This window comes from Ptychodera flava, chromosome 18 (assembly GCF_041260155.1).
Source record: "Ptychodera flava strain L36383 chromosome 18, AS_Pfla_20210202, whole genome shotgun sequence".
NCBI lineage: Eukaryota > Metazoa > Hemichordata > Enteropneusta > Ptychoderidae > Ptychodera > Ptychodera flava.
The window spans coordinates 23,941,688-23,954,818 of record NC_091945.1 but is presented as its reverse complement, the minus strand read 5'-3'; the positions used below and the strand labels follow the sequence as shown (position 1 = coordinate 23,954,818).

General features: G+C 35.6%; 1 protein-coding gene across 2 annotated transcripts in view; it reads left to right on the top strand.

The window, feature by feature from the left end:
• LOC139117206 (protocadherin-15-like) overlaps positions 1 to 6,038 on the top strand; it is a 43,674-nt gene extending 37,636 nt beyond the window's left edge. The window contains exons 22-23 of one of the 2 annotated variants that reach the window (XM_070680108.1): positions 3,145 to 3,244; positions 3,850 to 6,038. The gene's annotated coding sequence lies outside the window, so the exon portion shown is untranslated. The remainder of the gene's footprint in view (positions 1 to 3,144; positions 3,245 to 3,849) is intronic. The other variant, XM_070680107.1, reaches the window with a different exon arrangement.
• Positions 6,039 to 13,131: the final 7,093 nt, after the last annotated feature.

The following is a 13,131-nucleotide window of genomic DNA, read 5'->3' as shown; positions in this document are numbered from 1 at the left end:
ACTTGACACTGTTCAATGATTCATAGCACAATTAAATATTTATCAAATCAATTTCTGTAGCATGTTTCACAAAATTTGATGCCGTAATTTCAGAGTTATATACCTTATTACAAAGTTTATTAAATATGCAAATGAACCCTTCATTAACTTTACACTACTAAATGCTTTACAACACAGTTAGATATCTGACAGATCAGTATATGCAGCAGTTTTCATGACGTTTGATGCAGTCATTTCGGAGTCATATGACTAATTATAAAACTTCATGAAATATGCAAATGAGCTTATTATTAACTTGACACTGCTAAATGCTTCTCAGTACAATTGGATATTTATCAGATCAACATCTGTAGCAAGTTTCATCAAATTAAACACTGTAATTTTGGAGTAATATCACTAATTACAAAGTTCATTAAATATGCATATGCAAATGAACCCTTAGTTAATTTTACACTACTTAACGCTTTACACAACAGTTAGATATCGGTCAGATCAGTATCTGCAGCAGATTTCATCACATTTGGTGAAGTTATATCGGAGTTATATGACTAATTACAAAACTTCATAAAATATGCAAATGAGCTATTTTTTAACTTGACACTGCCAAATGCTTCTAAGTACAATTAGATATATATCAGATCAATATTTGTTGCAAGTATCATCAAGTTTCGTGCAGGAATTTCAGAGTTATCTCACTAATAACAAAAGTTCATTAAATATGCAAATAATAAGATAATTGACATTACACTCGCAGTATCATCATAATGTTCTGAGACTGTCATCTGTGAAAAGTTTCATGAAAGTTGGTGCAGTATTTCTTAATATATGACTACACTGTCATTACCGTCTCCACAGCGAAACCATTGTACGGAAAAAAATATATTGCATAACTTCATTAATATGCAAGCCACGTCACACTAACCAAAGTCTAACCAGTTCTTGCAAGTAGCATATGGTACCTGTGTACCAAATCTGACTTGAATCCGTTCAGGCGTTTTTGAGTTATCATGTAAACAGACAGACAGACAGACAGACAGACAGACACACACAGCCACACACTAACATACACACACACGGACAGACAGACAGACATCGGTATGACATTAGTCCACGTGTTTACACACGTGAGCTAATGATTTGTTGCAGATGTTCATACGCTTTTCCCTCTTACAATCATTAAATGTTTCCTAAAGCAGCGTTTCTGCCATTTTTATTTTGCTCACGTGTGTAAACACGTGGGCTATTGTCATAGCGATGTCTGTCTGTCTGTCCCTGTGTGTGTGTGTGTGTGTGTGTGTTAGTGTGTGTGTGTGTGTGTGTGTGTGTCTGTCTGTCTGTTTACACGATAACTCAAAAACGCCTGAACGGATTCAAGTCAGATTTGGTAGACAGATACCATATGCTACTTGCAAGAACTGATTAGATTTTGGTTAGTATGGCTTGCATATTAATGAAGTTATGCAATATCGTTTTTTTCCGTACAATGGTTTCCCTATGGAGACGGTAATGACAGTGTAGACATATATCAAGAAATACTGCACAAAATTTCATGAAACTTTTCACAGATGACAATCTCAGAACATTATGATGATGCTGTGAGTGTCATGTCAATTACCTTCTCATTTGCATATTTAATGAACATTTGTTATTAGTGAGATAACTCTGAAATTCCTGCACCAAACTTGATGATACTTGCAACAAATATTGATCTGATATATATCTAATCATACTTAGAAGCATTGGGCAGTGTCAAGTTAATAAATAGCTCATTTGCATATTTTATGAAGTTTTGTAATTAGTCATATAACTCCGATATAACTTCACCAAATGTGATGAAATCTGCTGCAGATACTGATCCGACTGATATCTAACTGTAGTGTAAAGCATTAAGTAGTGTGAATTTAATTTAGGGTTCATTTGCATATTTAATGAACTTTGTAATTAGGTATGTAATTCTGAAATTACAGCACCCAAGTCTTGAAATTGGTACAGATATTGTTTTGATAAATATCTAATGGTACTGAGAAGCATTAGGCAGTGTCAAGTTAATAAATAGCTCATTTGCATATTTTATTAAGTTTTGTAATTAGTCATATAACTCCAAAATAACTGCACCAAATGTGATGAAATCTGCTGCAGATACTGATCCGACAGATATCTAATTGTGGTGTAGAGCATTTAGTTGTGTGAAGTTAATTAAGGGTTCATTTGCATATTTAATGAACTTTGTAATTAGTGATATTACTCCAAAATTGCAGTGTTAAATTTGATGAAACTTGCTACAGATGTTGATCTGATAAATATCCAATTGTACTGAGAAGCATTGAGCAGTGTCAAGTTAATAATTAGCTCATTTGCATATTTCATGAAGTTTCATAATTAGTCATATAACTCCGAAATACTGCATCAAATGTGATGAAAATTGCGGCATATACTGATCTGACAGATATCTAACTGTGTTGTAAAGCATTTAGTAGTGTAAAGTTAATTAAGGGTTCATTTGCATATTTAATAAACCTTGTAATTAGGTATATAGCTACAAAATTATGGCACCAAATTTTGTGAAACCTGCTACAGATATTGATTTGATAAATATTCAATTTTGCTATGAATCATTGAACAGTGTCAAGTTAATATAGGGATTATTTGCATATTTAATGAACTTGTAATTAGTGACATTACTCTAAAATTACAGCATTAAATTAAATAAAACGTGCTACAAATGTTGATCTGATAGATATCTAATTGTCCCATAAAGCATTGAGCAGTGTCAAGTTAATTAACAGCTCATTTGCATATTAAATAAAGTTTTGTAATTAGTGATTAAAATCTGAGAGTACTGTGCGATGTTGAAAAAAACCTGCTTCATTTAGTGATAACATATATCATATTGTTCTGTGAAGCGTACTACTATTAATGAACCTGTTGTAAAACACGTGAGCATATTCAGTTCATATCTGTCGATATTTTGCTCTGCACATCCCACCCGTTTCGACCATCTCCTCCCTCGATCCTACCCTAATAAGTGGCCGTTCTGTTCGATGTGATGATGAAAGAGCGGAAGAAGTTTACCAACAGAGAGGACTAGAATACAAATTTATTCCACTGTAATTCATGTTATACGTTATGACTTTGCACTAACAGCTACGAAGTGATGAACAGATGTTGGAAATGGAATCAAAAGGAAAGACCAAAATTTAAGAAGCTGACCAAAGAAATTGATAGTATTCACAGTGATCTTGCAGTAAGTACATCTTCTCTTCTGTTACAATGCACATGCGCCGCTCAGAACAAGCAGTGATCTCCTTTCCAAACAAATGCTTGGTCGATGAAGACTCTTTTGCTCTATCATATATCTTTGAACCTTTGACCCTCTTTTATTAACGCAACAACCTACCTCATGCTCAAGACACACATGAAATACTGTTTTATATGATATATATGTTACAGACATGCGTTAGATGTTTCCTTACTTTTCAACTTTCAACGTAACTTACATTGTTCCTTGTTCGTCAAAAAAGTTTATCATCGACTCCAAGATACGTATGGAAGCCTTCATCACCGATGATTTTTAAAATATCCAAATTGCCCGCGCCCGCAGTTTTTGTTTTGCATTTTATTTCCCAGCTCTGCCAGGTCGTTTCCAATGCAGCCGTTAACATCGATTCTATAGTACGATTTAGTGAGATTTGTAAACATTCAACGTAATGCTTTTATCATGTCACATTCGTAGACACACGGCTTCTTATGACCAACTCCTAGATATATTTTATTCCAAGGTCTGTGACTTTACACAGAATTGAACTTGACATACTTACAAACACGATGCTTTTCGATGTTTTGCTGCAGAATTACCTTGTCACTGCTTCAATGCGTACACGACCTCGTTACAGTCGTTCTAAGCAATATGAGGATGTTAACTATGGAGGTCAACCAGAACAATTAATGGAAAGTAGCATTGTAGAGGATCGCCCCGGAGGAGTTCACGGATAAAATGACCATGATCAGCGCGGAGGAAGGAATACTCGGTCGCGTGCGGGCGCTCGATGGTCCACCCGCACGCGACAGAATAGTTCAGCTTCAAGTCAAGTACATTGCTATAGTGAAACTTTTTAAAACTGGAGACTATATTTGAACACCAATCGCGTTTCATAATGGATCATACCGAAGTAATTACACCAGCTACTGTGATATCGTTTGACGATGGTCAATTCATTGCTCCTCTCAGGAAGAAATATAACAAAATCATGTCAAGATAAATGATGTATTTAGGATACTTCAAATTACTCAATGGAAATCTATCAACATCTCATAAACTAGTGATTTTGTCTGACAGATGCCACCCCCCTATCTTGAGAAGGGACGTTCAGGATCGAAATAGGCAATTTTAGTGGCTTTACATGTTTGGTTTAGTTTTTCAGGGAAAAATTGACCCTTAACACTACCAATGGCTATTCTATAATATGTGTTGCCTTTCTTTTCATGGCAATATATTTCGTAAAGAAAGAAAGGATTGAAATTGATCAGTGTTGACTGCGCAGAGTGTTCCCCATTCTGACCTATTTTGCCAAGAACTAGTGGCCCTTCTCTAAACACATGCAAGCATAATAACTATCCTTCTTCAGACATATAAACTGAAAAATATCAACTTTCTATCTCCGCCAGAAGAAATCGTGAAAAAACTTCAACTTAATGATTGTGTAACCATTTTACCTTTCTTTCAAAATTTTAAGAGGGCATATAATCGGAGCAAAATAATTTTGTCAACACAGTCGTATCACAGCAATAGAGGGAGCATATTTAGCAAGTTTACGTGAAATATGCAGAGAACGTTGTATCTGTGAGAGGGAGCTAGACTGTTAAGTGACGACCCGACTTTAATGACGTCCTTGTAAGACGCTGAAATCATAGCTATTCGTTGCATGTCATAATGGCATTATTCTCGAAGTTACAGTATCAATTGGAGGGAGGGGCGGTCCAATAGTCAGTCTTATGCAAACTTGGACATTTTTCAGCCAGTCACTATGGCAAGGAAGACAGTTTTGAATGCAATGGAATATTTATAATGTCTGATATGTGTTGAAGTGTGTGAAGCCAACAAACTGATAGACGTCAACTGGCTTTTAGTAATCGTGAAGTTTTATCATTAAAATGTAGACCAAGATAATTTGTGAGGATTTTCCATAGTATGGCGATGCCCTTGAAATAGATAATTACCTTAGTTTAGGGCAAAAATGACCGTTTTAAATGGCATGTTTAAATCGTTTTAAAGTTTTGGTGAATACTTTGTAAGTATCAATCGTACTTGTATAGTTTGATAATGTTGAAGCATGGCATCGTTTCAGTATGTATCTTACATTTATATCGTGGAAAGTTTTCAATTCTTCACTGTGTAGTGCTGTCATTCACCATTTGACAATTGCAAGTTTAATTGTTACAGTAGTTTGCTTCAAAATGGTTCAAACAGACATCATTTTATCATATAACACGATTGGAACTAATTTGGGATAATTGGATGGTGAACTAATGTCTGTTTAATCTACAAATGTAACCTCATCTGCTTTTCTTTTTAAGTTACACACTTGTTTTATGAGTAATTTGTAATATTGCAACATTCAGCTATAGGCACCTAACATTTTTGAGAAATTTGAAAAATATGAAGATCCAATTATCCCAAATTAGTTCCAATCGTGTTATATGGAAACAAGACACGGCCAGTCTTTATTTATAGCTAGAAGTGCAGGCCCATGGGCTCAAAGAAACCCATAATTCACTTTTATACCGGATTTTCCACTTCTTGGTATTGGGTATGGATGCTCTTATGTTTTGCGATTTGACGTAAATTCTAGTGTTTTTGTTTTGCATATCTTTTGCATAACAGTTATCTGGAATAAGATTACTCAGGGCGCTAACGAGTGTAAATATTATGAACAATATAAGGAAAAAAGTAAATTTAAGGATGAATGGCCACAAGTAAATAAATAGATAGATAGATAAATAAATAAATAAATTTCACAAATCGGTCATTACAGAGTGTTAATGTTGACTTACTGTACATTATATCGTTGCAAATTGACCGTCGCTTATAACTAAAAACTACTGAAATTCTACAGCTTCTAAGCTCGTTCTTCTCCCATCTACAAACCCCCATTATCATCAACAAACATACTCTACCACATGGACGTACCTGCAACTGAAATCCCCACCGCTATTAAAATTGTCCTCACTTCCAGGTTTCGAACGGATTACGAAGATTTGCTTGAATAATGCATGTAAGTGTTGTCTGATCAAGGGAGAGTGATGACAAGTCTGCTTTTGCTCACCAACGGTCAGGGAGCTTTCAGTTATTGTGAGGACGGGAAGCCCGAAAAATGGGGCAGAGTCATTTTACAAAACTGCCCCTTGGGATGTGTTACACTTTGTTAACCTCACCTTTGGGAGAACCTCATTTACTATCTGCCAATTTTATGATGAATACTAATTTTCAATGTGTTGCTAACAGGATTTGACAACTTTTCACAACAATTCTACCAAATTTATAATGGCTGCTCCACATTATGTACATTTCGTCCTGTAGATTTAATATACAATATGTTCACTATGAACGGCAGAGACGACAGCGCATGATTGCATGATGTATGTATGTATGTATGTATGTATGTATGTATGTATGTATGTATGTATGTATGTATGTATGTATGTATGCATGTATGTATGTATTTACATGTAATCTGTGCATTTATATATGTTTGACGATCGATATGAATGTGTTGACCAGAATAGGATGGTTAGAAGTGCATTTTTATTCAAGAAATTTGATATTGGAATTTCATCTAAAGATACCACTTCATTATAAATAGGCGTCTATGGGAAAACTAATAATAAGAATAATTTTTTCAGAGACTATATTAGCTGTATCTGTGCATTTATGTGATTGACGATAGATACAAATGTACTGGACTCGAGCAGGCAAATTAGAAGTGCTCTTGTGTATGAAAATGTGATATCGGAATATCCAAATCAATCCGTTCACTTCAAATGGGAGTCAAGTCGCATACATACACACATCTAAAAACGTAGTATGCTCCATATGAGTTTATGACAAAAGTTGTATTTTTTTGTGAGAGCAAGGCCTTGTAAGTTGTAAAGATGGAAAACAAGGTCAAATTCCAAAGAATAAACGAATGACAGGGGCACAAACGAAGGTGTGCGAAGATGGGTAAACACCGGAAGCTATGAGGCGAAGCGGTTCTGCTAAGGTCATACACAAATTAAGTAATTGGACTGCATTTTATCATTACAAAACAATATGAAAATAAATAATACTCTATTTTTAAGAGAAAACTGTGTTGCTGATTTCCTTTTTATGCTTTCTCCAAACATTTAAGTGTAAATCAGCAAAACTGACATAGAAATTTTTCTACCACTCGTATTTTGTTAGAGTGACCACTTTCCAAGTATATAAGGATGGGTAACCCCAGAACATTTCACAAATCATTTAGAGGTAGGGTTAGATACGTTTCCGGTGTGTACTGCCGTAGCACCGTTTACAACTAATACTGTATGCTATATCTATACATATACAACCCATAAAGATTATAGTGGTAAAGTAGACTAGTAATAACATATGCATTTAACGCTATTGTCAAAATTGCTGTCTATAGGTTTACAACCCAATATTTGTGAAAGTGAACAGTTTCTGTTTATATCCTTCACCATAAAATTATATTGGTAGAGGACTTAACAATACTTTACTATAGTTTTTAAATCTATTTGTTGCTTAATCTCACGCTTGCTAAAAAACTTATTGTAAGGCTAAGTTTCAGTTCCATGAAGTAACATGCATATTCAATCGACGCAAAACCTAATATTATAATGAATTTCAAAACAGTTTGAAATTACAAGTGCTTGGGTGAAAAACGTTTCTTGCGATAGAAAATGACCCACCAAGTGCATCCGTTGCAAACGTTCTCCTGTGACAGAATTTGCAACAATTTAACCCAATACGACGTCCACTCTTCTCACTTACAGAACACGTTGAGTGTAGGAAATACCAATTGTTGTACCGACCCGTACACAATGTGCAGAGATAAAACCTATAGTTAGCCTTCTGTGTAGTTTCATCGACGGGAAATATGATAAAGGAAATATAAGAATAATCAAGCAGTCAGTGAACGGGTGAGTTTTTCAATGGGAGCGCGGCAACACTGGCGATGATGACTATGGCACAGTGAACGTCGTATCAGAGTTAAATTGTTGCAAAATTTATCGAAGGAGAACGTTTGTGATGAATGCAGGTGGCGTCATTTTCTATCGCCAGAAACGTTTTTCTTATCACCCAAGCACATTGTAATTCCAAGCTAATTTAAAATTCACTCTATTATCAGGGAATCATGTTTGAGTTTCAGCAGAAACAAAGTCAATTGAAGATGAAGTAATTTTTTATAAAGTCACAGAGTAATAGTATTTCCTAAACATTGTCAGTCAATTAAAAAAAATAAAACATCATAGTATACATACACCCGAAAGGTGTTTGTATACCATAACTTTGTAATTTTTTTTTATAAATACAAATTATAGTATACAAACACCTTTTTCGCTCCTGCACCCAGGAAGAAAGTGAGTCCTTATAGAAAATTATGTTCTCGTTACTTTTAAACGTCTGCTCAAACTTTCGTCAAGTAAACCTTAAACCGTTCTCTTTCATAATCAACTGAGGTCACAGTGCAAATCTTGAAACAGAAGAAACAGATTACATAAATTTTAAAGATATCTGAAATTCAAATTGCCGCTCGATGTTAATTTTATGTGAGCAACATGGATATTCGAAGCAGAAGCAAGACAATAGAAATTTCATTTGCTCAACAAACTTTAAAATGAATGAAAACAGCCAAAGCATTTTAAAGGTTTGAGAGTCCGAATATCTGTCTATATTGGAAAACTATTGTCGCTCACCGTCTCCCTTCGGAGGAATAGCTAGCGAGACGGGATACAAAAACAGAGTAGTGGTTCCAAGTCTTCAAAGATAACACTGTTTCTTTCTTAAACATGGATGTTACATATTGCCAGGTGTTATCTATTCTTCCCTATCCCTTCTTCCTTCTTCCTTCTGCCTGCTCCCTTCTCTGTCAAGTGCTTGTGTTCGTAAAGACGCCTCCTATATACAGTAGTTATTTACATACAAATGAAATGTAAACTCGTCATATCATCCTCTGTACAGGTGGGTATCATGCGTGATCACACTCTCTCACACTCCTACGTCGATGTCATTATCATTTTATCGTTTGGCTTACGATTTCTTGACTTATTTGTCATTAGGCGAAAGTTGACAGGTGTTGATATTGCGTAACAATAGCAAATGTGACGTCAAAGTACATGACCTCAGTAACAAAACAATACTGATTATTCTGAAAGTGGATCTTTAGCTGTGTCACAAAACTGAAAAAAAAATTATTTTCATTTACTCGAGAACTTGAATAGTTAGAAGCAAGGTCAAGCCGGTTGTTCAAAACCATACTTGTGCTGGAGACGGGGCTTGAAACGGGCATGAGGGAAGTAAGCCTGAAATCCTACGCTCCCCTACTTGATATGTGTCAACGCAATCAGTGTGTTACGATGAAAACAGGAATTCAACGTTTTTGACGTTAATAGGAATCAAGCCAGTTTCGAAATCCCCTTGTCCCACTTAAGCTGGGATTTTTATTGAGATACATTTAAACAGGTAACTATGAAATTACCGTCAACGGTCACTACTCGGTAATACTGTGCCGGAGGTTGCTATTATGTCAGGGAGAACTTCCCCGTGGTTTCCTGAAAAAAGGAATAATCTATAAAAATCGATACTTCCGCGTATAATGAGCGTTTAGGTGGCGGTATGGAAACTCGCATTACCTGAAGCAATTATAGCGATAATATTTTATTCGTTAACATCAATCAACCCTAAGCAGGGTTGACCTGTATTTGCCATTGTCTCTAAATTCCATTATACAATACTGAGGTACCAATGCAACGATCTGCATTCTACGTTGTATTAGCGTAAACACCAGATAACTTACTGACAGTGGTAGACTTACCGTGTAAGAGGTCCCAATCAGGGACTGTAAACAGATAGATTCACACTACAAATTTTTTAACTCTGCGGCACATTTTTTTTCCCCCACACTTAAGCAGAAACTATGGTTGTTCTTAAAATTCCCTGCCCAATATTTACTAAAACTGTTGTCGGCGAGGCTTGGTCTATTAGGCCACCCAAAACTCTCGGTCACATCATGGAAGTTGTACCGGGAAAGTTGATATCTCCACTGTCACATCCAATGAACATGGAACATCAGACTTAGGTTAAAGTCATGCCAGTTGTGATTTTTTACAACCAAGTGGCACGCGATTACAGCATTTTATTGATAGTGACTCACTTTAAGTTGATTTAAATACCAATGACAGAGTTCATTAATGTATAATGCTCCTCGGGGACAGATTATCGGACGCTCAAATCTTATATCATTTTTCTGGTCTTTGGTTCATGTTCATCCATTCTATTGCATGTGGAGAAAGTGAAGTTTTCAACTTCTTGCTTTTTAAGAAAATAGGAAATTTACTTGTCCCATATAATTATTATAGGGCTAGGAGTCACTGTGAATGTTAAATATTGGCAAATACATACTTGAACTGTCGGTATTTATTTCTCTGATCGTCCACTGTGACCCCTGATTTTTATTCTTGATTTTGAAAGAGACATAGTTTAAGTTTCATTAATTAAGTATGAACACAGATTTAATACGTTAAGGGTCAGAGCGAGACTACCTTAATACAGCATGCATTATTTGGGAAATCGAGCATTGGCCTTGCTTTTCAGACCCGGTACAAGATACAAGTTTGACGTCTATTGCGTCTTATCCTACTTCCACCTGTAATCACCTCCACGTCTATACGTATAAGGGACAAAATTTCCTCGTCAATTCTCATTGCAAAATAATAAAGACGACGATTTTACCAGGAAAACAAAATAAGGAATAAAGTTTTCCTAAAAAACATACTGAGTTGCATATTCCTCGAATCCTGAAAAATAGAACATTGCAATCGATTTCACATGAACACTTGCAGTGATCCTTAGTGGTAAAGTGCTGCTAAAACAAGTATTAAGGAAATTAAACATTGTTTTGTCGATGATGTTATTTCTGTATTGAGCAACAAGGAACCAACAAGGCACAAACTGTGATTGAAAATGAGTTCTTCCCCGTTTGTAGAGTAAATAAATGCCCACCACATATAACAGTTTCTGTGACCTTGTTTCGATACATTGATCCCAGGGGCTCAATGTTACATCGGTACAGCCTAACAACAATTATGCAGCAACGAATATACGTATATATGTTCCTTGTTTATGTTCGACGAAGTCATGAATATTCATATTACACATGACGGGGTGTACCTTCTGACATACAACATAATAACAAGTGTCCGTTGTTGTGCCAGTCACATCATTTGCGACGTCAGGATTACAAGTTTAGCAAAAGAAGTAGCAGATTTTAACAACGAGGTGGGTAGGTATCATTTAAATTCGGTCGCTCATGGACGTGCAGTACTATGTCACCTGAACTGATAATTTTGAAGATTAGATTTTGCTAGCTTTGCATATATTTAACAACAAGTTGACATTGTAACATAATCTAAATCAGACAGACGTTCGTATTATGCACTGCCTTTGGTTCGCGTCAACTTTAAAATTTTTTACTTAAAATGATTCTTTCCCGTGACTGATAAGCAATTACCGGCAAATAACACAACTTGCTCAACACACATTTAAATTCGTCATTAGAACAACTTTCAAGGCTGTATATTATTTTATTTATCTCTATATTGCCAAATTATATTCTTATTGTTTATAGATATTTAATTCGTCATGGTACTGAGGATAACGAATGGGTGCATCGCGGGGAGGTCAGGTATGTACTCTATATATAGCGAGTTGTCAAATAATTTTGCTGTGACCAGGTCTCCATTCATTGGAGCATTGGAAATACTAATTGACGCTATCTTTGTTCTTCACAAATATCTACTGATAGAAGCGTCACATTTCCGTATTTTAATTTGTTTTGTTTGCCGCAGTGTACACGACCCAACTTTTTATCATTTGGTTTTAATTTCCTCTCGGAATCAATGGGTGCAATGTGCGAACTTTGTAACCTGGCCCCCTTTGCAGAACCGCCATGTCCGAGTTTCCATTTGTAGCATTTAGAGACTTATGTACATTGTAATTCTGTGTGCTTGTGAAATATACGCATTTCAGGAAGTCTCTGTCGCGTTTAACTGAAAATCATATTTGTCACGTGATCAGGTTGTCACAAAGATATGCGTGGCTCATTGAATATTGTCAAACATTACTGAGTATGGCCAGTCGGCATTTGTCGCTTTATTGATGATTTTTATACTATATGGGGTACTAAACATCAAACATGCATTGCTTTGGGTTGAAATCCTATACCTAACATGCTAGGGTGTCAATTCTATTGTTTGTATCTATGTGTGTCTTTCACTGAGCTAGTGTATGTGAATGTATAGCGGCAGTATAATGCAGTACATTTGTGTCTCACTTAAAGTTGGGTGGTCGTCGGAACTTTCTTTACAAACAATGTGTTTCATGCATGATATCTATATACACCACTTCAAAATAGCTGCAACATATAAAGTTTACGATATTCATTGTTAACAAGCATGTTTCAACTTTCATCAATCGCAAACGTACCCTAGATACAGTATTTACATCGGTCGTAGGGGTCCCTGGCAACCTTTGAGCAGAGTTCCGACGACCACCCCCTTTAATAGACATGGTACTCCAGTGATTGTTAAAAAATTATGCACATAAATTAGATGATAATGTAATTTTCAAGATCAGTTTATATTAGTAGGTATTGTTTTTCGATAAATTGAGAATTTTTTATTATATATTAAGTGGACCAAAATCCTTGTTGGTTTGGAGAAATTTTACAGCAATCTTTCACCTCTAATGTACGTATGTACGTGTTATTAATACAGCAAAGTGGCATATCAATATACCAAGCTGTGAAGAGTAGATTATAAAGTCTTATGTGAGCTGGTCAGAACGATATCATGCAACATATTCCTTTTATTTTC